Here is a 24,833-nt window from a genome sequence, read left to right as displayed (position 1 = left end):
TTTGAGCCGCAGATTTCTTATAGCCAATATGGCAATACATTTAACAAAATTTAAATGCAGGAAATGGTGTTCAATATGTTGATTTTGAAGTTAAATATTGGGTCAAGCTATTGAATAAGTAAGCAAGGTTAGATTATAAACGGTTTTCTGGTCTAAGGTGTGAACAGAAATAAAATTATCATTATTTTAAAATATTTCGTACTTGACTTATATGTGCGTCATAATACCGTTTCCAATTTACAGTACTATTTAGATTAGGTCACTGATCATGAGCATGGAGTCATGCTCCGTGATAAATAACCCGGACTTATTTTGGGAAGAGTGCTTTCTTGGGGTTGCCTTATATTACTGAAGATTAGCCGTCAGTTAGGTTTTTTTTTAAGAACAAATAATTTCCTAATTACAAAATGGTTATAAAAGAATTCGCATTTTCAAAGGCAGTCGTAACTCGACTTAGGGTCCATCCAGAAATGAGGGTAGGTACCAATTTTTAACCTGGCACTTACGGGCCTTCTCGTAACATCATTTATCTATTACATTAAAAACGTAAAAAAAATTGTACACACTTATTGGATTCTATTGCTTAAATTAATATTAATTTAAAAATTTAAAACAATCTCATCTTACTTGCTTGTCCTAACTGATTCATAATTCGTAGACTACAGTTTTTTTTTTATATAAGTCTTTATCTTGCAATCAGTCAGCTAGACTATGAGCAGATGTGTTGAGAGCTGTTAGACGTTCAGAGCAAAATCTCCATCGAGACTGCTCCTCTCTTTCAATCGTGTCTATCAAGACTTAGGATTTGTACTACAGTTATACACACTTTCCAGTGTCCAGCACCTTGGCTTTGTATATATCGTTAGTTAAATATATATTTATAAAATATCGGTATCGGATAAATATCTATATTTTGACCCAGCCCCTTGGCCCAACGGGTATTATAAGGTTAAAAGTTAGGCTTTGATGCATTTAGGATCCTTGGGAGATTTCCTTTATATTAACGAATACGGAGATTAAATTTTAAAAAAAAGTGATAAAAATAATATAATGGAATAACAAAAATCAAAATTCATTGCCTTCTTATTATGTGAATTTAGAGTTGGGATGCAAATTCTAAATCCAGTGCATAATATTCGTCTAGACAAAACTGCATTCGAGGACACCCCATTTTTTTTACATATATTACGAACTGACCTACAAATATATAAAAGTTTAATACCGCTGACATATCTGCGGACCTGTCAAATTTTTCTCAACAAGTGGATGCAGCAAACTTGAAACTAAGATGTGTTCGAAATTTAAAACACCTTTTTAAATTTCGAATTCGATACTTTAAAAATTAATCACAAATTATGTTGCTAAGCGTAAAACTCGAAGACGTCTGGGCCAATTCCATTATTCCTTGAACTCTGAGGGAAGTTTTTGTAGAAAGAAAAATTGGAAACTTCATGAGGTAGCATAGTAAAATGTTCTAAAAATCATATTAAGGCGAAACGAAGTTCGCGGGGGCAGCTAATAGTAAAGAATAAACGACATATTTTTTCGGTATTCGAGTATTTAGATATTTCTATTAAAAACATATTTTTTGCTTAAAAAAAATAAAAATAATAATGATCTTTTTTTTTTTTTTTAATACAGGGGTCTGGGCTCTGAATATGATTTTGTCCCATTCGGTGTCGAGACCCTTGGTCCGTGGGGTCCTAGCGCTTTAAGGCTTTTTAAAGAAATTTCAAAAAGGTTAGTCGACATCACAGGAGACCGAAGATCTGGCAGCTACCTCGGACAAAGAATTAGTCTAGCAATTCAAAGGGGGAACGCTGCCAGTATCTTCGGAACCTTGCCTAAAGGGACTCCTTTTAATGATATATTTTAGTTTATGTTAAGTTTAGTTATTTATTTCAATGTATATTATTTTATTATTAGATTTATGTGTCTATACTTACTACCAAAGTGTTTTTTTGCTTAGAATCCCAATTTTGGTAATTTTGACTTACAACGTGGGTACTTGAGACCTATACAAACACTTTACAAGAACTAAGTTGATATTCCTTATTCGATATGGCTATATATATATATATATATATATATATATATAAAATGGTAAATAAAACGCCAAAATACTTCGATGTACATAAAAACTAATTTTAATACGTAGCGTGGCGCTATAAATATTTTCTTTATCAATATTATATAATGCAATTGCGTGCATTTTATTTTTCGAGATAAACAAAATTCCTTTGAATCAAATAACGCAGAGCCGCGTGAGAAAAGTAGTCTAAATAATTTCGCATGAAACACGATATGGAGGATCTTGTTCTATGTATTAAAATGTAGATTGTCTGTTTCGCTTTCCATATATAAAACGTTAATTTTTATTGAAGTGAAACTTCTTTATCGGGGTTGGAAAAAAATTTAGTGTAACATTTTTTCGTTACGCGTCACATTTTTCGGTTACGCGCTATGTTGCTTTTTGAAGTCAAACTTCTTTATCGGCGTTGGAATGAAAGTTCTTTATCGACGTATGGGAGAAATTTTGTAGCAAATCGTCACGTATTTCGGTTACGCGCCATGTTGCTTTTTGAAGTCAAACTTCTTTATCGGCGTTGGAATGAAAGTTCTTTATCGACGTATGGGAGAAACTTTGTAGTAAATCGTCACGTTTTTCGGTTACGCGCCATGTTGCTTTTTGAAGTCAAACTTCTTTATCGGCGTTAGAATGAATTTTTTATCGACGTATGGGAGAAATTTTGTAGCAAATCGTCACGTTTTTCGGTTACGCGCCATCCTTTTCTTGTACCTACCACGGTTGATCCGAAAAGATTCGAAGCCATTAATAACAAAAATATATAATAACGATAACAATGATAGTAATAATTCTATTACAATTAATGAAATTCTGTAATAATCTTAGTAGTAATAAGGTACAATGAAATAATTGTATTTGTATTCATGTCTATGATAATAAAAGCCTTTTGTTAAACTTTATTTAACCAATTTCGTTAAGTTACATATAGTAGATCATTTTTCGAAAAATAAGGTCATAAAGAAGTTTCACTTCTTACGTGTGTAGGTACACCTAGTACACGCACACATTTTTTTATTATTTAAGAGCTTAGGGCTTCTAAATGAATATTATAGTCTACTCAATAATAAAAGCTCTCAAGGTTTGATCTAGACCTTCCAACTAAAGGTCCCAGGGAATTGCTAAGGCAATATTACGATCTTTGGTTTTTTATTTATTAAAATAATGGAGCTACAACCTTTTTAGGTCTATCTATTTCTGTATTTATTTCATGATCATTTGTCAATCTAATAGGCAAGTAGGTGATCGGCCTTCTGTACCTGACACATGCCGTCGACTTTTTGTGTCTAAGGCAAGCCTCCTCACGATGATTTCCTTCGAGCAAATGTTAAATGCGCACAAAGGAATTCCATTGGTGCACGGCCAGGATCGAACCTTCGACCCAAGGGATGTGAGTCCCACGCTGAAGCCTCTGGGCCAACACTGCCTGCATTAGGTCAAAAAGTACATATTAATGCCCTATGACCGGGCAATTGAAGAAACCGTTAAGCTACCAAACGATTTTGGTATTGGGGTTGATTGCACAAATAATGGTATTTCCGGTATTCTAAGCTTTATAACATACACTGCGTGAACTACTAAACAATGGAGACCTTGGCAAGAGAGGTTTTATTCACGAAAACGCCATGCAGGTGCAACCTTGTGCCTAATGTACAAGGTTTTATTACTAGGTACTTGATAGTCGCACTATTCCTACGAATTAAAAATAATATGATTAGGTACTAAAATTTCTGCTTGTATTGCTTGATTTGCTACTAATCGTTTTTCTATCGAATAGACGTAATTTTATTTTTATCTCTTTCTTGATGTAAATAAAACTCCTTGTAATATAATTTGACTTTGATTTTTAATATTATTTTTTTCAAAATGTAAAAAAGTTACAGAATTATGATTATGCATGTAAGAGTATTTCATTTTGTTTTCTTTGAGACACTCTTAAGCCGTGGGGTTCAAGTGCACATGCGCTAATTGTAGTTAAAGTTGGTGCCTGGTAGATAGTACCAATAACCCTAGAGCTGGTGCTTTCCTCCCTCAACAAATAAGTATCGCAATACAGCGAGAAAATGTACATTTAAACAATGCCATCAAACTTTTTAATTTCGCTCACTTTCCTATCATATTTTTAATTATTATTTCACTATATCACCCAAATTACTCTTAAATTATTATTAATTTGTTTAATACGTTCCAACTTCCTTACTCATATTGTGAGGTTTTATTTAAACAATAAACAAAATGGTAATTCTAACCACTTTGACGTATTAGTAATACAGATTCCAAAATTGTTCAAAACATTTAAAGAAACTTGCCTGTATATACCAAGGGATCTAACACAGGTTTGAGTGCCTGCATTTAAAAACCACCACATCACGATGTATTCAAAAAACTATTGTAAAAATATTGTAAAAATAACGATGTATTTAATCACCTTCCCAGAAGTAATAGATATTTTTTTACAGGCCAGGTGCCTTTAGAGAGAGAGAGGGCGAGTATTTGGACCATAAGTTTGACAACAATTATAAATAAGTTAACTTATTATTATGACATTATGATAATTAATATGACATTTGCATGCCTATTTTTATATGGCTAATTGTGCGGATTTTTATAATTAATCGATTTAAATGTACAACGTCCTATTTTTATTCACTATTTACGATTTATTCATTTATTTATTATTGAATATTATTATAAACATGAATAAGACATGACATAATAATAAAATTTTACAAGTTAAAATAATTTTCTATTTAAGTGCTTAGCCTAGAACGTTGGTACCAAAACATTGTCCTAGATATGATGACCTTACTGCAACTTATCAAAGGACATACCAGATCAGCTACAATCTTTTAGTCAACATATTTTATAGTTATTTTAACAGCTACGATTCAGGGGATTATTATATTTATTCAAGGTTAAAATTAGTTTTACTATTCGCTTCAAATATGTTGTATTTATTTATAAGTTTTCTTACACATTATAAAGAACACTTAGACAATAGGTATACAATGCCAAAACAGATTACATTGTTAAACAAAATATAAAATAAATCAGTGGCGTTACAACCTCTTTAGGTCTTGGCCTCAGATTTCTGAATCTGTTCCATGATCATTTTTAAATCTAATAGGCAAGTAGGTGATCAACCTTCAGTGCCTGACACTCGCCGTCGACTTTTTGGGTCTAAGACATGTCGGTTTCCTCACGATGTTTTCCTTGACCGTTCGAGCAAATGTTAAATGCGCACATAGAAACAAAGTGCATTGGTGCACAGCCGGGGATCGAACCTACGACCTCAGGTATGAGAGTCGCACGCTGAAGACACAAGACCAACACTGCTCTGTTAAACAAAATATACGAAACAGAAAACATCAATTAAGTACATGATAAAAGAAGACTGAAATTAAATATTTAAAACAAACTTAATATTTTAAAGAAAAAGGAAATTGTTATTACTGCTAAATTAAGTCAAAGAACGGGAATTCTTCAAAATATTTCCACATACTCTCTGGTAAGGTGGAAAATGTCTAAATCTTAAATTGTATTGTAGTTAGCTAAAACCCGATACATTGGCGAATTACGTAGATGATTTGTGTTCCTACAAGGCACATGGAACAATTGTCAATATCATGTCGCATATGGGGATGTATTCTTAAAGAAATTTATTATACTATTACTAGCTGTTGCTATGACTGAGGGGATGTCTTTAACTGGAAAAATACGGGTTTAAACACCTATTCAGCCTCATTAAAGTAACTTAAGTTAGTACAATACTTGTTACCATGGTAACCGTTATTTTTATATGGAAGTAATATCGTAACCATGACAACATTAATCTATTGGGCTCATCTGCTGTTAGGGGATATTGACACGGCCACAAAGTACTTAAATGCGTTGCTGGCCCTTTAAGAATCGTTACGCTCTTCTCTTGAAGGATCCGAATTGGTTTGAAAATACTTAAATGTGCAGCTGGATCTCCATGGTGGGCGGAAAATACCTTATAACGCTCTGTTAAGAAAATTATACGTGAAATACGCTCACATTTTTGTTTTAATCCATTCTCCTTTTATCACAGTTGGTTAAAAGCATCGCACTTGACGTGACTATTAAACGTTGACGTCATTGGAACAAAACATCACGCAGTGTCCAACGCTATTGCTAGTTAGCCGAAATGGATACGAACAGAGATATCTATGGAGACTCCTTTCTATTTTTTTTATTGGAAGACACACTCATGTTCGTGTTTGTGATATTATTTTGGTATAGCAGAGTCTAAAAGTCCCGTAAGCAGTTGTCGGGATTTTCAATATAATTCGGGAATACCTTGATAGTTAGAACTACCAATATTTAATGTAACATTTGAATATAAACCTTTTATATTCAATACAAATATATAATTAGTTACAATATACATAGACATAATAAGTAAACATGGATTAATAGAAAATAAAAACAAATTTTAAAAGTTTGATCGCGATACGTTGAGCGAGGAAAGCACCAGCTCTGTGGTCACCGGCACCATCTACCAGGTGCCAACTTAAATCTTTAATTAGCGCCTGTGCACTTGAACCTCACGTGAATATTATGCTTAAGTAAGAGGATAACCAAATAAGCCTACATAGTTTATGTTTTTCTATTGGAGTTCACTCAGATGAATAAAATATATCTTACCATGGATTCCATAGCCTAGAAATCTATCTTATTGTATCTAGAAATATGTGACGTAATAAAGAAATTACTTGCCATGTCAATTGTTGTTTAAATTTTAACTTTTGCTAGTGTTACATACCTGTAAAAAGAAAAATTCAATTAGTTATTTTTCAATATATTAAAAAATTTAATCCTACTTCAATAAGTGATATGATTTTGATTACACATTATAAAAAATAAATCAGTGGCGGTATATACAACCTTTTTAGGTCTGGTCCTCAGATTTATGTATTTGTTTCATGATCATGGTCATTCTTATTGGCAGGTGATCAACTTTTTGGGTCTAAGACAAGTCTCGAAGGTTTCCTCACGGATGTCTCCGTTCGAGCGAATGTTAAATGCGCACATAGAAAGTCCATTGGTGCACAGTCGGGGATCGAACCTTAGAGTTGAGATTCGCACACTGAAGCCACTAGGCCAACACTGTTCTTTCAGTTTTATTTAGTTACACATTATACTTAAAAAATAAGGAATTTTAAAATTATCTATTTAATATTCGATAAAAGTAACACATTAAACCTTTAAAAAGTATAGCACATCTACTCTATCCCACCGCTAGTCTTTCACTCAGTAAATCGCGTTGTGCTGAAAAATGTTGAATTTCGTGGAAACAAAACGAAGGCTAATACGAAAAACGAGACTGGAACAAAAAAGAATGGAATCGATGGAAAAAACGACATCGCGTGGCTGCCGTTATTGGGATTTTATCATTCCATTGGTATTAAGCCTCACCGTTGAGGCTTTTAGAAGGTTCTTTTGCGTTCACATCCTTAAATATTGACATTTAAAATTCTTCACGAATGCCTTACTAAAGAAGCAATGGAATTTCTCAAAGCGCATGATTTTTTTTTAAAGCTGATTTGGTCTACTACTTAATTTACTGGGAATCGAATCTACAACCTCCAAATAATGGTAATGTGCCTTATTAAGTTACAAAGATATGAATGTGTTATTTTTTTTAAAGAACAGGGTGAGAGGCTCATCTGATGTTAAGGCTCGCGAGTGCGTTGCCGGCCTTTTAAGTACCTTGTAACACTAATGTTTAAGTTCTTTAACCAGACAGACAGGTCAGTTACCTATCCTATAAAGTACCTTATAGCTTTGGAAAAATATAAAAAACATGTTAATGACATGCAAAAGGTACTACACTAAAGACACGCATAATTACACCACAACCGAATCTTTTTGTGTACTGATACCACAGTTTATTGGAAATGCAGTGGTTCAATTCGTTACTTAATTGTTTATTTACAGAAACTTTTTTATAAACCGATTTAGGCTTGTAACTTTTAACTCACAAAAATAATACTTAAAATTTGCTTATCTAACTCGGCCTAGTTACCGCTGTATGGACAAAGTGGAGGACCTGCTGAAATCAATTGGCAGGAGGACTCACGACAAAAAGCGCTGGCTGTTTCTCATTTAGAAGGATACACTTTTTGGGCCGCAGAGGTCTGTGAATTGGCTTATATAAGAAAATCATAGTGCTTTATCAATAGCTATCCTTTTATATATTAAGGAATTTAAATTAATATAGTAGCTACATAGTAATAATATAAATAACACATCACAAGCACAAAGGATGACATATAGATGGTGGAAAATATTACGGCAAAAATATGTCTTTTCTCCAACTTTGATTTCGTTGGAGTAGAGGCTCTTGAGCCTTGGGGGTATAAGTTGGCTGGAAGATAGTACCGGTGACCCCAGAGCTGGTGCTTTCCTCGCTCAACGAATAAGTATCTCAATACAGCGAGGAAATGCCAGCATTAAAGGTACACGCCATTAAACTTTTTATTATTTTTATTTTCTATTTATTAATTATTGGGTAAATATAGTTTTAACATTATGATCAAAAATCAAAATCATTTATTTGATATAGGTAGCATAATGTATACACACACATATTCATAAGTATACACCTATGAACGTCAAAAAAGAAATACACATTAAATGCTTCTAATTTTATATTTACTACCAGTTCTCAATAAAGGGCGTAGAACGAAAGAGAAGAACTGGCAATAAACTCTCCGTTACTCTTTATAATCGCCAAGTTTTTTGTTACACAATGTTTGTACGGAGCTGCAACCATTACACCATGTTCCACATGACACAATCTACTCTCGCTAAACACACTATAAGAATTTAGTACTGTGGTTATTTCGGGCGTCATTACGCACGACGAGGCTCTATTTCGGCCCTCAACGATTTCGCCCTTTTTTACCGTTTAAATATAACCCGCTGTGAAATTGCACTATCCGTAATTATGCTGAAAATTTCAGGCTTGTACGAAATGTTTCCCTACACCCGGCTGGACGAAAGGGTAAGATATTTCAATAAAACATGTTTAATAACGATAGAAAAACGTTATTATATATGAAAATGAATAATATAATCGAGAAGTATTTTTCTGGCAACGCGGCGCTGACATTCAAAGTATACATGTTATTGGAATGGTTTCTGTAAGGGTCTTTACTTGATCGTATTTAGTTTTATATCTCCTGTATTTGTCACGTTTTCTTCTCTTTTTATATAGAACAGGGACAAACAGGCTCACCCGATGCCGCCTCTTCACTCTCAGGGCACGCGAATGTGGCGTTTTAAGAATTTATACGCTCTATCTACGCTCATTGCTAAGTCGTATTGGTTCGGAAACACTTTTAAAGTTGTCTAATTCATAAATGTAATATTAATGTATGAAATACGAAAGCTTCAAGCGCGAGACGTATCTTGTTTTTTGTAAAAATTTGTGAGATAGAAAAAGTCCCTGAACACAATGGAGAGAAGAGTATTATTAATAAAATTAAAAAAAAAACGAAAGTTTAAATTCATAGACATATAATTTATTACAAACAAAAACACACACAAAAAAACAAAAAAAAACAAAAAAAAAAATAAGAGATGTAAAAAAAAATATTGGTTGTTTGTAAAGTAGGTTTACGATCGAGATGTTTACGTGATAACGTCTTATTGGTGATATAAGTTTTTGGGAAGTAAGGAATTAATGAAGATAACAATTTTTTCAAATTTTAAATTACATCTTTCGTTTTATTCACACTTTTGATGATAAATTTCGGGTGTAAAATGACAAGTTTACTTATTCGACTATGATATACATTTTTCTTCATACATTTACGGAATGACTGGCAGCGCTCGAGATGAGACGGGAGATCGGTCCGTCTCTCTCTCGTTATACCTGCGATCGCGCTCGTGAGGTTTTGGTGTGACACAAGTTTCTGAACATGTCACCCGACTAAAACGATTTTAAAGACGTTATCACGTCAAAAAATTTTTTCCCCTTTTCCCATTCGGTTCGTTAAAAATTACATTTTAATGATTTTAAATTTAATTTAAATTCAGTAAACTATGTTTTATTCAGTTATATTAATTGGTTAAACAATTAACCAACGCGTGACTAACTGAGATCCATAAAGAGTAATAGTTAAAAGTAATGTCCTAAAGGTGTCGGCTAGTTGGGATTCGATTCCGTGTAATCTCGTCAGGTTTCGCTGACTGCAGACGCCGGTCGCACATTTACGTAGCGTCAGCAGTTTGTTTACATTTCTATTACGTATTTAGTACATATAATAAATAGTAGATGACGTCACTCGAAAAACCTCATTCGCGTAACTAAAAGCACAATTGAATTCATTCATTCGTTCATTTATCACTCTTTCATTTGTAAATCGCAAATTTCATTGTTGACAATCACGGTCCGATAAGACTTGTTGCTGTTGATATGATGGGCACATTCAAAGCAAGAGACGGGCTCCTTTCTACCGAAAGGAGGTTGTGGAACGTACGTCATTGGACCGGCATCACATTCGCTGAAGAAATTTTTAGACAAGTGCAAGATATCCGGCAATTCAAGTTGTTAACAGCCTTTAGGAATATAGTGGCACCAGAAGAAGATAACCCACGGACCAGTTCCAAAATAGCGTATTCATGATTATTAAATTTTATAAATACATTGTATAAAATAAAATAAAAATGTTTATTATGAAATATGAGATACAGGTATCACTTATTCCACGTCATTAAATTTGAATTTGTAGGCATCCCTACTCATCGGCAAAGGAGACAGAAGGTGTAGGCCGAGAGAAAAAGCTGGCGTTAAAAACTCTCGGTACTCTTTTAAAATAGCAAATCGTCAAATAGTATAAAAAAGTAAAATACATAAAAAAGTGTGTGGTCCTGTGTCTAATAAACGTAAGACAAGAGTCCAAAATTACTAAGGGAAACAAAGCGATAGCATATACTAGTTTAACTTTATATAAATGTGTATGAAACTGTCGTTGCTAACCCTCCACGTTTCCGTCGAGTCGGAGCCACTTTTGACGTCACTGTCCGCAAATTCACGTGCTTTTGTGTTTGCATACCTATTACGGCGAGTTTTTAGTTTTTACCAACTAAAATATGGGACGTTATAATTAGTTAATTGGTACGTTTACCCTACACTTGGCTACGTAACTTAAATACTTGAAGTGACCGAAAAAAATACACATTTTGTTTGAATATTATTACGTCAACATGGATATTTTTTGTTTTTTCCTTTTTGTGTTTAAAAAACAACTGTTGTAATAAAATAATAATTTACTACCAATTGTTAGGTACCTGTATACTTTTTTTATCAACGATTATTGAACAGCCATAAATGGCAATAACCGTCCATAGACACTCATGATAATGGATGTGTTGCCAGTTTTGAGGGAGCAGTACGATCTTTTTTCATATAGGTACTTGGGGGTCGTATCTCAACAAGAAGACAATACTCCTGACTCCTCTTAACTGGGAGTATTGTGTCTTTAAATCTTATCAATATTCTTAGGTATAATTGTTATGGAATATGTAAAATTCAAAAACTGAAGGAATAAATAATTACTCAATATACTACAATAACTTGTATAGAATCATAAAATTATCAAAAGATTGATGATTAAAAATGTAGATTTTTAAGTGTCAAAACGGTCACAGATTTGTCAAATCGACAATCGACATGCCTGTAAATATTTTCACCTGTCATAACCTAAAGTCTGGACTCTTGGATTTCATCGGACACTGTTTTTGATCGAAATATAGATATGTATTTGTGTAATTTAAAAATGTAACCCGTAACAAACTGTGTTTAATGGTAGTGCAGTGGCGTAACTATACCATCTGGAGCACGTGGCAAATTCTTTTGATGAGGCCCTATCAGTAAAAATCGTCACGTTGTACTCAGTTTAATTTTAATATCTAAACTTCGAGATTTTCAGCGTACTCAATTACACGTTGTATATGTCCCACTAATGTCCAAAGGCCTCCTCTCTTAGGCGAGAGGGAATGGTCTGTAGTCCCCACGCTAGCCCAATGCGTATTGGAGACTTCACATTGATCCATAGAACATAATATCTCTTGGGCAGGGGCCCTCTTGGGTCGGGGGCCCGTGGCATTTTGCCAGCCCTGCTACCCTATTGTTACGCCACTGGTATGTAGCCAATGACGCCATCAAGCTAGAGAAGCGTTTTGGCGCATTCTTAAAATTATGAATGTTTAATTTGAATTTTCAAAAACTGAATTCATTATTTCAATTGGTGTAGGTTCGATAGACATCAATATTTAATATGAAATGTTTCTGCGGTATAATATTATAATACACAAAATCATAAATGAAAGAACGGTAACACCTTAGTCACTTAAACGTCACGTTAAAATAGTACGGAACTTTAATTTCCTACAAACGGACAATGACGGGACGAACAATAGTTTTATTCAAACGGCATGCATTGTGTAAATAAAATATTTTATGGATTATTCAATTAAATAGAAATGTCAGCCTCCATAGCTTAGGGTAAGTCCAGAGATTAGTAAGACTCCTGAATGTCAAATATGTTTTTGATGTACGAGAGTCAAACTTAGCGCTATCAAGTCAAACTCAGAGTGCACACATCCCGGCGAAACAGAGGGTGAGTACTGAGTAGACGCATTTACTTAAATATGTTTAATTAAAACAGACGCGTTTTTTTTTCATTCATAAAACACAGACATGTGTCAAAATTGTAATTCAAAAAATGACTTAAGAACCGTCACAGTAAAAACTTTTTCGGCTTTGGAAGTGGCCAGTATTCGAAGAATGAATTCTGAATTCAAACATCAGCTCAAATAGACTTCTATGGAACTGGCGCGGAAATTTTTGTTATCTTTTCGTCTTCCCCGAATGGATTTTAAATTGAGAAAGCAAATGTAGCAGCGCTAAAATGGCGTTTTTAATAAGAAATTAATCTTATTTTTTTAGAATCTTTTTATTTTTTTAAACATAAGTAACTTGTTTATTATGATATTTTATAAGAGTACATACATAAATAAATCTAGATAAATAACTCGAACGAAAACGTTTCCCAATTAATTACGTACTTCTATCTTAGAAAATTAATCTTCAGATAAGTCATAAAAAATCGTATAATTTTTTTTCAATCATATTTTTTTCGCAAATAAGGTATATTATATATAGACAATATAGATTATGTTAAGTGGCTGTTATCTCTTTTATATCTATACACACTTAACTATATTCTATCAGACCTCTCATTTGCCTTTGCTACAAACAATATTTCAAATTTTGAACATCTAAAAGAATGCGGCATTTTAAAGCCCCCATCTCACATTGCCACCATAAGCGCCGTGATAAGAGTGCATTGTTTTAGGACGTGTCGATTTTCGATTACGTCAGACGAATTTTGGGACTGGGCCACAGATTAAAAAAGCAGAAGTACAGTCAAAACCGGTTATAACGACATTGAAGGGACCGTATAGTTGCCGACGTTATATCCGATAGTCGTTATAAGCAATGTCATATACACAAGTACAGTACATATGTATGTACATAGTTATATTATCATAGTTATCGATCTAGAATAGGTAGGTATGGGTTATATAGTATGTTAATATTCTAATATGTAAACGAGTCAAAAAAGAAACAAACATATTTATTACGAAATAGTTAGGTACAAAAGTAATCAGTCATTCTGTTTTTTTTAGCCCAGTCTCAAATATTTTTTACATTTTACGTTTCATACTCCTCAAGGTATAAGTATCACCAGTATCAAACTGTTCCTTAAAGGCAACAAATTTTTTTAAGAGCCTCGGAAATCGTTGTTGGCTGAAACTGTTCGTTGGGAGAAAGTGCGTAGGTAATAATATGCCTAAATATTCATTCAATGCTTATAAATAAGATTTAAAATCGTTTGTATTGTTTTGTTTTGCTGAGACAAGAAGCGGTTGGTCGTTATAGCCGATGAATATCGATAAAATTTCGTCGTTGTAAGCGATATGTCGCTGTATCCGATGTTGTTATAAGCGGTTTGTTTACTGAATAGTTTAATAGGAATTCGGACGGGACCATACAATCTGGTTGTAATAACCGATAGGTCGTTGTAAACGATGTCGTTATAAACGGTTTTGACTGTACATACATATATTTTTAATAAATTTTATTGATAAATCTAACAATCTTTAAGCTAAAATTGTTGCTATTTGTGGGTTACTTTCCATACTGGCTATTACGGTTACCTATTCATAAATACTACGTGTACGTGATTAGCCTTACCATATAAATACAAAGTACATAGACCCTCCATCATTAAGTAATAAAACGTGAGAAAAACGCACAAACGCACAAGACAGAATTCAATGTAAAGATCAAGACCCTTTATTACGAAGAAAATGACAAGTGGCGCGCCATTTATAAACCAAAATACATTGACCCATGTAACAAGGGATAAACAACCTTATAATTGAGCCAATACAAGTGCAATTAAAAGTCGGTATGGCTCCGATTATGATGGATGTTAGAACGTAAATGTCAAACCTTAACCTCAAAACCGTGACGACGCCATATTAGTTACGTTCGGGCATTCTCGCGTCTATTCGCGCGCTGAGTAGGTTGTCCCCCTAAACTATTTTTAACGGACTTTATATGCCCTATTTTGACAAAAAGTATATTATTATACCTAAAACACAAAAAAATAATAAAATAAACCTAAAAGTACTATCTCTTTTCTAAATTTCCAGCATAGGGCATACGATATTTGGACATTATGTTGGAATAAAAACAATTTAAAAGTTTGCTAGATCTTCTCAAGTTTAATGTATATAAAGTGTTTTACCAAATAAAGAATTTACATGATTTTTTGCTTTATTAATACTGATATCTTCAAATTAAGAAGCACTTCATACAATCGTTCAAAAATATAAAAAAATCACATTAGCGTAAGAAAAATTTGTTTAATATCAACATTCTGTAGTAGATCTAACGATTTAGTTATTCCTCTATTATATTGAATATATTATAATGATCATTGCATCTTTAATATATATTTTATTATATTTTTTTTGTTAAAAAGGTAATAATTTTTAACCGTGTTTTATGTTAATGTTTGAATGTGTATTCCACTTTGGCTTTTGTGTATAATGATGATGTTTAAATGTTGTATAATAAGTAACTGTGGGTATACTGATAAACAAATAAAGAAATAAATGATGCCTTTTGACCTTTGACAGTTAAATAAAAAAGGGCTGTTTAGATTCAAATAAGTATGTCTCTATTAAATAATTATGGTCGCCCTAGCAATCGACAAATTCAGATTGGCCTCCCTCGCTGTTACTGTTTAATATGACATAATGGTTGCTATTGGTAGTTGTTTAGAGGTCAATTTGTGTTGGCCGCGTGACAGTGCGCTGATAACAATGACTTGTGAACCGAGATAGGGAGTGTAATTGATCAGATTGGGTACGTTTGATTTATTTAGACGCGTATTGGTAGCTACTAAGGAACATTATTACTCAAACTTCGTCTGGCATTATTTATTTGGCATTTTACTAAAATCCTTAAAAAGCAATTAGAAACATAGTATTAATTCGTACAAAACGAAATTTTCTAAAAATCATTTACCTACGTAAAAAGAAAGCACATTAAACCTCCATGTGTGTAATAAAGCAAAATAATAGAACATACTTTCGCGCGATGTCATTGACTATCTATGATAGGGGAATGTAGTCTGTGACGAAAATTACCGCCAAATTCAAAACGTCGAACGTTAAACCATTCGTCAGTCGGAAAGCGCCTTTATTATCAGTAAATAAGAGCGCGAATAGATTGAATTTAAAATCAGTTAGAGCGTTCGAATTTCAAAAATGACTAGTCGGGCCTAATGACAAGGTTAAGTATGAAACGCAAAGAAACTGGTTCTCATTCGCTCGGCCGTTAGCATAGACAAAAAATAGCGGCCATCTTGGACATCGGATGATGACTTTTCTTGCTTTTAATACACGGATGTGATGTAAGAAGTTTTCACTGCTTATTCGCTATAAATTGTCGTTGTTCGTTTAGATGATCAATGAATTTGTGAATTTGGAACGTAAAGTAGAAAGTTTTCACAGAAAGTTTAGAAAGACAATGCTTGGTGGGGAAATTTAGAAATGACAGATATTAAATTGCTTGGTCTTTGTTGATTTTATTTTGGTTTAATAATGGTGCCACATAAGGTAAATTTACTAGGTAATTATGCTTTTCGTTTTTCTAGTTGGAGAAATCTTTGAATTAGAATTATTAGACAAACATAGGTTCTATCCCAAAATTCTTCAAACAAAATCGCATAAATACTAGCACATCACGTAACAATAGCATTTAGGTTACAAACTAAAAACCTATTAATACAAACGCGATTTTTACATTATTTCGGGGAAAAATAATTTGAAAGGCATGCCATGCTGGCAACATTCGTTATCGTTTCGGCGGTGCGACACGTTGGGGCTTTTTAAAACTGATATTGGCTTCGGTCACGGAAGCTTTTGTTAACCAAGAGCTGGGGAATTAATATTCGAGTATACCGGTGACTCATTAACCGACGAAAACTTGGAGGAGGCTTTTCGACGCATTTAAGTTTTACGCGCATCTAATTGTAATCTGTAACTAATATAAACCATTTCACTAATACAATGTTCAAATGAAATTCTAATACATTTTTTCCATATAAAAATTCTCAATTTCTCTCATGCCAGAGAACTCGTGAGTGCGTTGCCGGCCTTATAAGAATTGGTTCTCCCTTTTCTTGAAGAACTCTAAATCAACTTTATAAAGTTTAATTTCCCCGAAAACAATTTCGATAACTTACCTAAATATTTGACCTCAATATCGTAATCCAAAAACCTTCCTTATTCGTCATTAAATGTCAAAATTGTATTGATACTGTGGCTTTGTATTTATAAATTAGTCAGAGCATAAGTTATAATACAGATAATACAATTAAAACAATTGAAACTTAGAAATTTATTTTAGAAAAACACTTGAAATCGTACTTTCACGTTTCACCTTCGTGTCAGAGTGAAGGGTGATATTTTGAAAATGTTACGTCAAATATCAAAAAACAAAGGAAATGTTAATTAAATTAACTTTAAATGCTTTGGCATTTTTGTGTTATTGTTTATTGGCTATATAATCGACAAGACAATACAACACATACTTACTATAAAAAATTATTTAATAAGGAAAGTTCCTTAATTTGTGTAGTATTATTTTACACTATATACATATATAGGTATAGACTCACTTCACTTTGATATTTTTTCTTACAGATGAGATTCGATTTATTCGACTTTAAAAGACCGGCATCACACTTGTAAGCTTCCTGGAAAAATTATCAAAGTGGGATAATTATTATTTACAGGTGAGATTCGTCTTATTCGACAATATAATTATTATACACATTTGCAAGCTTCCTGGCTAAGTGAGTGTACCTACCCGGGCATAAATGAACATCAGGAGAGACTCATAATATAAAAAAAAGTACCTACAGTCTACACATGTCAGAAGTGAAAATTATTTTGCAAACTAATTTTTAACTCTTATTCATATTTATACCAATATAAAACTTTAGTTTTCCGGGAATTTGAAAAAGGAAGATATGTTAGGAATTTAATGAATTTAATTGTCATTAAAAAATTAAGTGTCGAAAATTCAAACAAATTTTAAATTTCATTTTTTAAATTTATTTCTTCGACAATAAAAACACTTGGCATTTTAATTTACAATTCGTCATTTGAGATTTCAATAAATTTTGCATAAAATATAAACTACTAATTCATAAATTCTCTTTATGAAATTATAATATTATAAATAGAATTCTATAAGGTAATTCACCCTTCTCACTCTCTCTCAATCGGTCTTAGTCGCTCTCTCCCTTTTCTTCAACAAAAACGCTGCACATCTTCGTGACGTTTTTTAAATTTTTTACCCTCATGCGCCTAAAGAAGTTTCACTACAAACAGGTAGATGTTCAGTCCTCCCCAATTCGAGACAGCTACCTACTACTTCGCCAGAATTCGTCGCCAAAACATTCGGGAACCACAGTTCACCTACTGTCTTGTCAAACATATCAAGCGACCGAATATACAACGGTTTCTTAGAAGGTTCGATATATACTTTCGTTGGGCCGCTATTGTTGACTATAAATATATAATGAGTGATGTATGTCACAAATACCTACTAATCTCTTTGAATTTTTTGAAATCGATAAAAAAAAAGCACGCTAGTTTTTGTTTTTTCATACAGACACGATATATACTGGGTGGGCCGCTACTGTTGACTATAAATATATAATGAGTGATGTATGTCACAAATACCTACTAATCTCTTTGAATTTTTTGAAATCGATAACAAAAAATGCAGGCTAGTTTTTGTTTTTTCATACAGACAATATATATACTGGGTGGGCCGCTACTGTTGACTATAAATATATAATTAGTCATGTATGTCACAAATTCGTGATACGATTGCTAATAAGATAACGTGACTAAAATAAAAGCTATAAAATTAAAATCGGAAAATCAACTTGGTTTTCTCGAAATTGTTTATTAAGTTGCTACTGTAGGTATATTTTTTATCAAATATAGATTAAAAATTATAATATATTTTTATAAGAACCTAATCGCTCTCTTCAGTAGGTAGGTAGGTAGGTAGGTACTTCTTTTATTACATTATACCTACAAAAAATCTTTTTATTTTGTAATACTACCTACAAATGCATATTTTATTCCATAATTTATGTATGAATGTTATTAAGAGCAGTGTTGGTCTAGTGGCTTCAGCGTGCGAATCTCAAATCTGAGGTCGTAGGTTCGAATCTCGGGTGTGCACCAATGAAATTTCGTGTGCGCATTTAACATTAGCTCGAACGCCGAAGAACAATATCGTAAAGAAACCGGTTTACGTCGGTGTATGTCAGCCACTGAAGGCAGATCACCTACTTGCCTATTAAGATTTTTTTTTCTCGAAACTGATTCAGAAATTAGACCTAAAGCGCCATTTTTATTAATGTTATATGATTTGTGAAAGGTCTCCGGCCGATTAAAACGAAAACCTAGACGCACTATTTAAAACCTAATCCCCAGGAAAATAGGTTTTCGCAGTGTAAATGTAAATTAAATTTAAGGGCATTGTCATAGACTGTAACACAAGTCGACGTGATTAAGTTATCGAATTAAAAATGGCCGACCGTTCGCTGTTTGCAAATACTATTGATTTTTTTATTAGGCTGTATCTATTAAACAAATTTCGTAAACCAAACATTTCTTTTGTTTATATACTATCCTAAGTCAAAATCTGTTATAACGACATCGAAGGGACTACTCATATTTGGTCGTAATAACCGATAGTCGTAACAGCCGATGACGTTGTTATTAAGAACCTAATACAATAGAATTCAGCCGGGACCTTTGATTTTGGTCAATATAACCGGTATGTTGTTCTAAACGATGTCGTCGTAAACGGTTTTGACTGTATATACTTTATTACTGATGCAGCCACTGAAGAAAAGAGCCTTCGGGAGAAAGAGCCTTCTCCAACTTTTTTGACAGCTACCCTTTCAATGTGGTCGTCATCGTTCTTTTAGTCCTTTTGGGCCAGTCCATTCGTTTACCGTTTTTGATCTGCAATATATATTTTGCTATAGTGTGTAATACTATAGCAAAATTCATCTGCCATATTCTTGAATAATCGTTGTTTTTATCACGGCCGCTGGAAATTTTAAGTTTTGGCCTTTAAATTTTGCATACGGACAGAAATAGCTAAAGTCCTTGATAATTTTAATGCTTAAAATAACTTAACGGTGCAAAATAAACAGTTTAATTTCGAGCCAAAAATACTTTAATAATATAAAGCTATACTTTATTGGATATCCGAAGTTTTTGAGTAATTTAATAGATTATCAAAAAATATCATTTTTCTTATTGATATATTATCTATTATTTTTGTAATAGAAGATTCTGACTAATTTAAAAATATATCTACCTAATCGAACCTAGTATAATAAATAATGGGGTATATAGAAAAAATATGATTATTAAAAAAAAATCAATTCATTTATTTACACTTTACGTTACATTTATAGAAAAATAAAATAACATAGGTAACGCATAAAACTTATACGGGATGCGACGGGCGGCCGAACAAGCGATCTCTTCTAGGCAAGCCTAGTAAGGAAAAACTAAAAGATATATGATGGGTAAAGTGCAAGAAGTGCATAAACAAAAAAAAAAATATATTTAATATAATTTAAAAAAATAAACTTAAAACTTCAACGGTTAATTGTCCATATGACTGATATTATAGATTATAAAGTCCATTACTGATATTAAAATTCACATATCATTTAATACTTAACTAGTTTCGGTGAGTTGAAGATTTTTTAATCAAGTGCGTTGCCGAAAAACAGTGCATCATCTATCATTTTGGGAAGGCAATAGAAAATATAATCGGGACCTAGTCAATCCTGCAAATGATTTTTTTTACCAAAAACCATTTTGTCTTTTATATAAATTAACATATAAAAAAGGGGATAAATATGACGATAGGCAATATCTTATTAAAGTTGGATACGAATGTAAACGTAGTTATATTTTAATCTAAAAACTAATCAATTTGATACTTCTATACATGAACTCTAAAAATTGAAGCAGTGAATTGAAACCCAAAGCAATTACGTGTAATGGCATGTCATGTGACTATCGACCAATGTCCTGCCGAATGTTCCACAAGCGATCGATACTAACAAGGAAATGATGCTAAAGAATATTTATGAAGCGTGAAGTAATTTTGTTTATAATAATAAATCAGTGGTGCCACAACCTTTTTAGGTCTGGGCCACTTGTATATCTGTATCATAATCATTTGTCAATCTAATAGGCAAGTAGATCAGCTTCCTTTGCCTGACACACGCGACTTTTTGGGTCTAAGGCAAGTCGTCGTTCGAGCGAATGTTGAATGCGCACATAGAAAGAAAGTCCATTGGTGCACAACTGAGATTCGAATTGTCTATGCTTTGCGAATTGCTATGAAATTGCAGTAAATCTGCCTACGTAATACTTGAACGGCCCCATACCCGTGATTCGAACACACCACCTCAGCCTTTCGATTCTGTAAATCACTTTAGAACCCTCACAGCGGTTCGGCGGCGGTCTCGCTCAAATCAGTCGTGAAGCAGTCATTTGGCATGATTCGGCATTCTGATAATGAGGGAGCTTGTAGTTTATTGTGTGAGAGTTCTAAAGTGTGTTACAGAATCGCAAGGCAGGTCGTACGCTAAAGTCCATGATGATAGTCCCATATTCAGTGGGTTGGTGTTGTTGTGTTACGACTAAATTCAACTAGTAAAAAAAAACTTAAAATTCGACGGGCTGGCCTTTTTTTAAATATTGTATAAATTGATATATATCTTTTTTTATATAATAGCGGGGCAGACGAGCCTACGAGACGCCCAAAAAGGGCAGTCATAGCAGCCCATGGACATCCATTTTTAGTGGGTGCGTTGCCGGCTTTTGAGGGAGGATCTACACTCTTACTTTTAATAGTTGGATGTCGTATCTCTCAGGGAAGACCCACACCGTGAGTCGATTACACAGTTCGCTAGTTCGCAAAAGAAAATGCCTTGTGAAAAGGACTGTGGAAGATTTCCAGCCATCAAGGTGATAATAGCATATATCCTATGTTAACAATGTGGCAGTATCTTTAACATCTTATATTTACAGTCAAAACCGTTTACGACGACATCGTTTAGAACAACATACCGGTTGTATTGACCAAATTCAAAGGTCCCGGCTGAATTCTATTTTATTAGGTTCTTAATAACAACGTCATCGGCTGTTACGACTATCGGTTATTACGACCAAATATGAGTAGTCCCTTCGATGTCGTTATAACAGATTTTGACTGTATATCCGAACTATTTCATAAAAGTATATGCATCGGTAATTAGAAATTTTTGGGTATGATTAAGAAAGTCCTAAGCGGGTCCTTATAGGACGTACCTTCTCATTAATATTATTATCAATTTTAAATAATAAATTATTATTATTATAAAAGAGATATGTTCTTATTAAAAAGTCAGGATAAGGTTCATAACTTATTGCGCCACCCTAAGAGGTAGTATAGGTAGGTTGAAAGTCAGACCCAAATCGAAGCAATCCTTCGTTTAAGGATGTCTCATCAAAATAATAGTAGTGTATATTATATAATATTCTCCAGTAGAATCCTCCAAGGTGTGCAAGGACTAGTACGAGTACAGACCCAACTCGGTAGAAAAGTATGTTGTTAGGTATATGCCTTTTCATACCTTGATGTTTTATTAATATCGATTGACAGCTTTATAAATCATTTGGTAACTTGTTGATAAAAAAATATTAAAATTACAATGTACAAGTTAATCATAAGAAAACGCTCTGTTGTAATGATATACTAAATATTCAATTATATAATGTTAATTAGAGTTATAATTTATATGATCATGGCTTTAACTCTGGAAATAACTCAAAAAGAAGTAAATTTTTCTGAAGGTAGTGTTTAAAACCTTATCTACTTCTTCTAGGTAGTATATAGGTATTTATAGCGAGTAAAGTCACTGACATAAACTATAGTTCCCTTTAATAGCACTTGCAGTCATTACATAAAAACATTATCCTTCTATAATAGCATAGCGTTCAAATTTCTTAATAAATTTGCGTGACGAAAACAATAAGCGAAATATTAACTCCTATCTGAAACCTAGAAAACTGAATGAAAATAGACGATAAACCTCATAAGAACAACGAATGAACAATACAAAAATATCACTAACTAGTGAACTAGTTCGTCAACCCGAAATTGACATGTTCAATGAAATTTCCACATAAAAATAATAAAAACATACGATCATAAAGACGACAATCGCTCGAAGTACTCAGCGCACAGAAGTTAGCTACTTTAATATGCACCGTGCACGCGCAATCTAGGAATGCAAGCGACTCGCGTCAAACTTCAGTACAGTGCAATCAAGTTCATAGATTAAGATTGGCGTTCCAATAGCATAAATTACCTATAACTGTAATTAAATCGCGTTTGAAATACGACGGATAGCTTACCTTATAGAGGCAATGCAGCCGTAGTCCATATGCACTTGCACAAAAGGCTATATAGCTCCAAAAATATAGTTCACTAACACTTAACTAGTTTATATCTAATTTTGCACTATGACATCACAATTAGTTTGTACGTAAGGCACTAGGTCTAAGGTCTAGATCACAATATTGAGCAACAATGTTCGTCCGAGGTCATCGAACATCAGTCAAAGAAGGCACACGAAATTCAAAATTTCGACAGTTCGGTGATAAAATTCGATTATTTTCACTCTTGTTGAGTCTTTTCGCATTTTTCGGGTTGTTATTGCGAAGAAGCGACGCGCGTGCGGGGGCAGCTCGCGCGCAACTGAATCTTGTCGTAGGTTAAGTTTAGTAAAAAAACACCGCTACTTCAATTTTCCGCGTTCTGAACTAGGCACAGTTTTACCGCGCCAAAAACTTAACCCACACACACTTGACTATCATGTTTTGACAGCTCCGTGAATAAGCCATGTGTTCACTGTTCGAATGTAGAGGGCGCGGTGGTCGATGCGAAAAAAAGGTATTAAACCCAACGACACAAACTAGCAACGCGCGTAAACACAACGAAATTACTGCCACTTTTCATTATTTTATTTCGCTATGCACTTGCACCGTCCGACGTCACTGCAGCGCGACAACACGACCGTCCCTCTCGCTCGTTTAGCGCGGGAATTATTTTTTTTATGGGAAACGTCAACGTCAATTTTGAATTTTCGAATTCTTCGTGCAAAAAGGTTGATTATATAATGGCGCGCTGGATAGATCGTGCATGCGTGCACAGAACTGCAAAGGCACTGAGACTAGATGACATTCACAGAGGCTTACTCAAGTTCATACGGATGCAACGCCAATAAACTATTTGCAATGTTAGTGCGTAATTTTAAGTACGTGCTATTTAGACGAAATTTTGTATGAAACTCTTTTTCAGGTCACATTTGTCAAAGATTTTCAAAAATTAATATTTAGCACGTATCTATAGAAATCTAATTGTACGTAAATGGTAATATATATACGATTACGAATTCTGAGAAATAAAAAATATTTATGTTTATTTAGCAGTAAAATTGGCCAAAAATCGGTTTCAATAAATTCAACTATTCATCAAAAGTACATTTTCAGTCTATTGTAATTTATGCAGCGTTTACGAAATAAATGCAAACATAAAATGTAGGTCATACAGCAGATATTACATTATTAGACAAATAATGAAACAATTAGGTCTTATAACAATTAAGCTTACTTTGGAGTTCCTAAGTGGAACATTATTAAATCAATCTAGCTATTGCAAATTGTTTTCGTAATTTAAGAATTCATAAAAATAACAATGTCACGTACGAGTACATGTATAAGGAAAACTTCATAATGTCCGAAATATATGAATTACCTAATTAAAAAAGACCTTGCCAATGTAAATGATAAAAAATTATGGCGTAGCCTGTATTTTGATTAATTCACACGAGTTTTTTTCATATAGAATTCAATTGCGCTTTAAATTACCCATTTTTTTTTATTTGACGTAGATATTTACGACGTACTGTCAAGTAACTTCAAAATATTAACTTTGAATAAAACATTTTTGGTCTCCAATTAAAAA

At 33.3% G+C, this 24,833-nt stretch overlaps 1 protein-coding gene across 1 annotated transcript in view; it reads right to left on the bottom strand.

The window, feature by feature from the left end:
• Positions 1–24,019, bottom strand: part of LOC125063154 (mushroom body large-type Kenyon cell-specific protein 1) — a 171,879-nt gene extending 147,860 nt beyond the window's left edge. Inside the window, exon 1 of the mRNA XM_047669411.1 lies at positions 23,222–24,019. The gene's annotated coding sequence lies outside the window, so the exon portion shown is untranslated. The remainder of the gene's footprint in view (positions 1–23,221) is intronic.
• Between the last annotated feature and the right edge of the window lie 814 nt (positions 24,020–24,833).

Source organism: Pieris napi, chromosome 3 (assembly GCF_905475465.1).
Source record: "Pieris napi chromosome 3, ilPieNapi1.2, whole genome shotgun sequence".
NCBI lineage: Eukaryota > Metazoa > Arthropoda > Insecta > Lepidoptera > Pieridae > Pieris > Pieris napi.
Note: the sequence above shows the minus strand (reverse complement) of the source record. Positions and strands in the feature narration are given on the sequence as shown.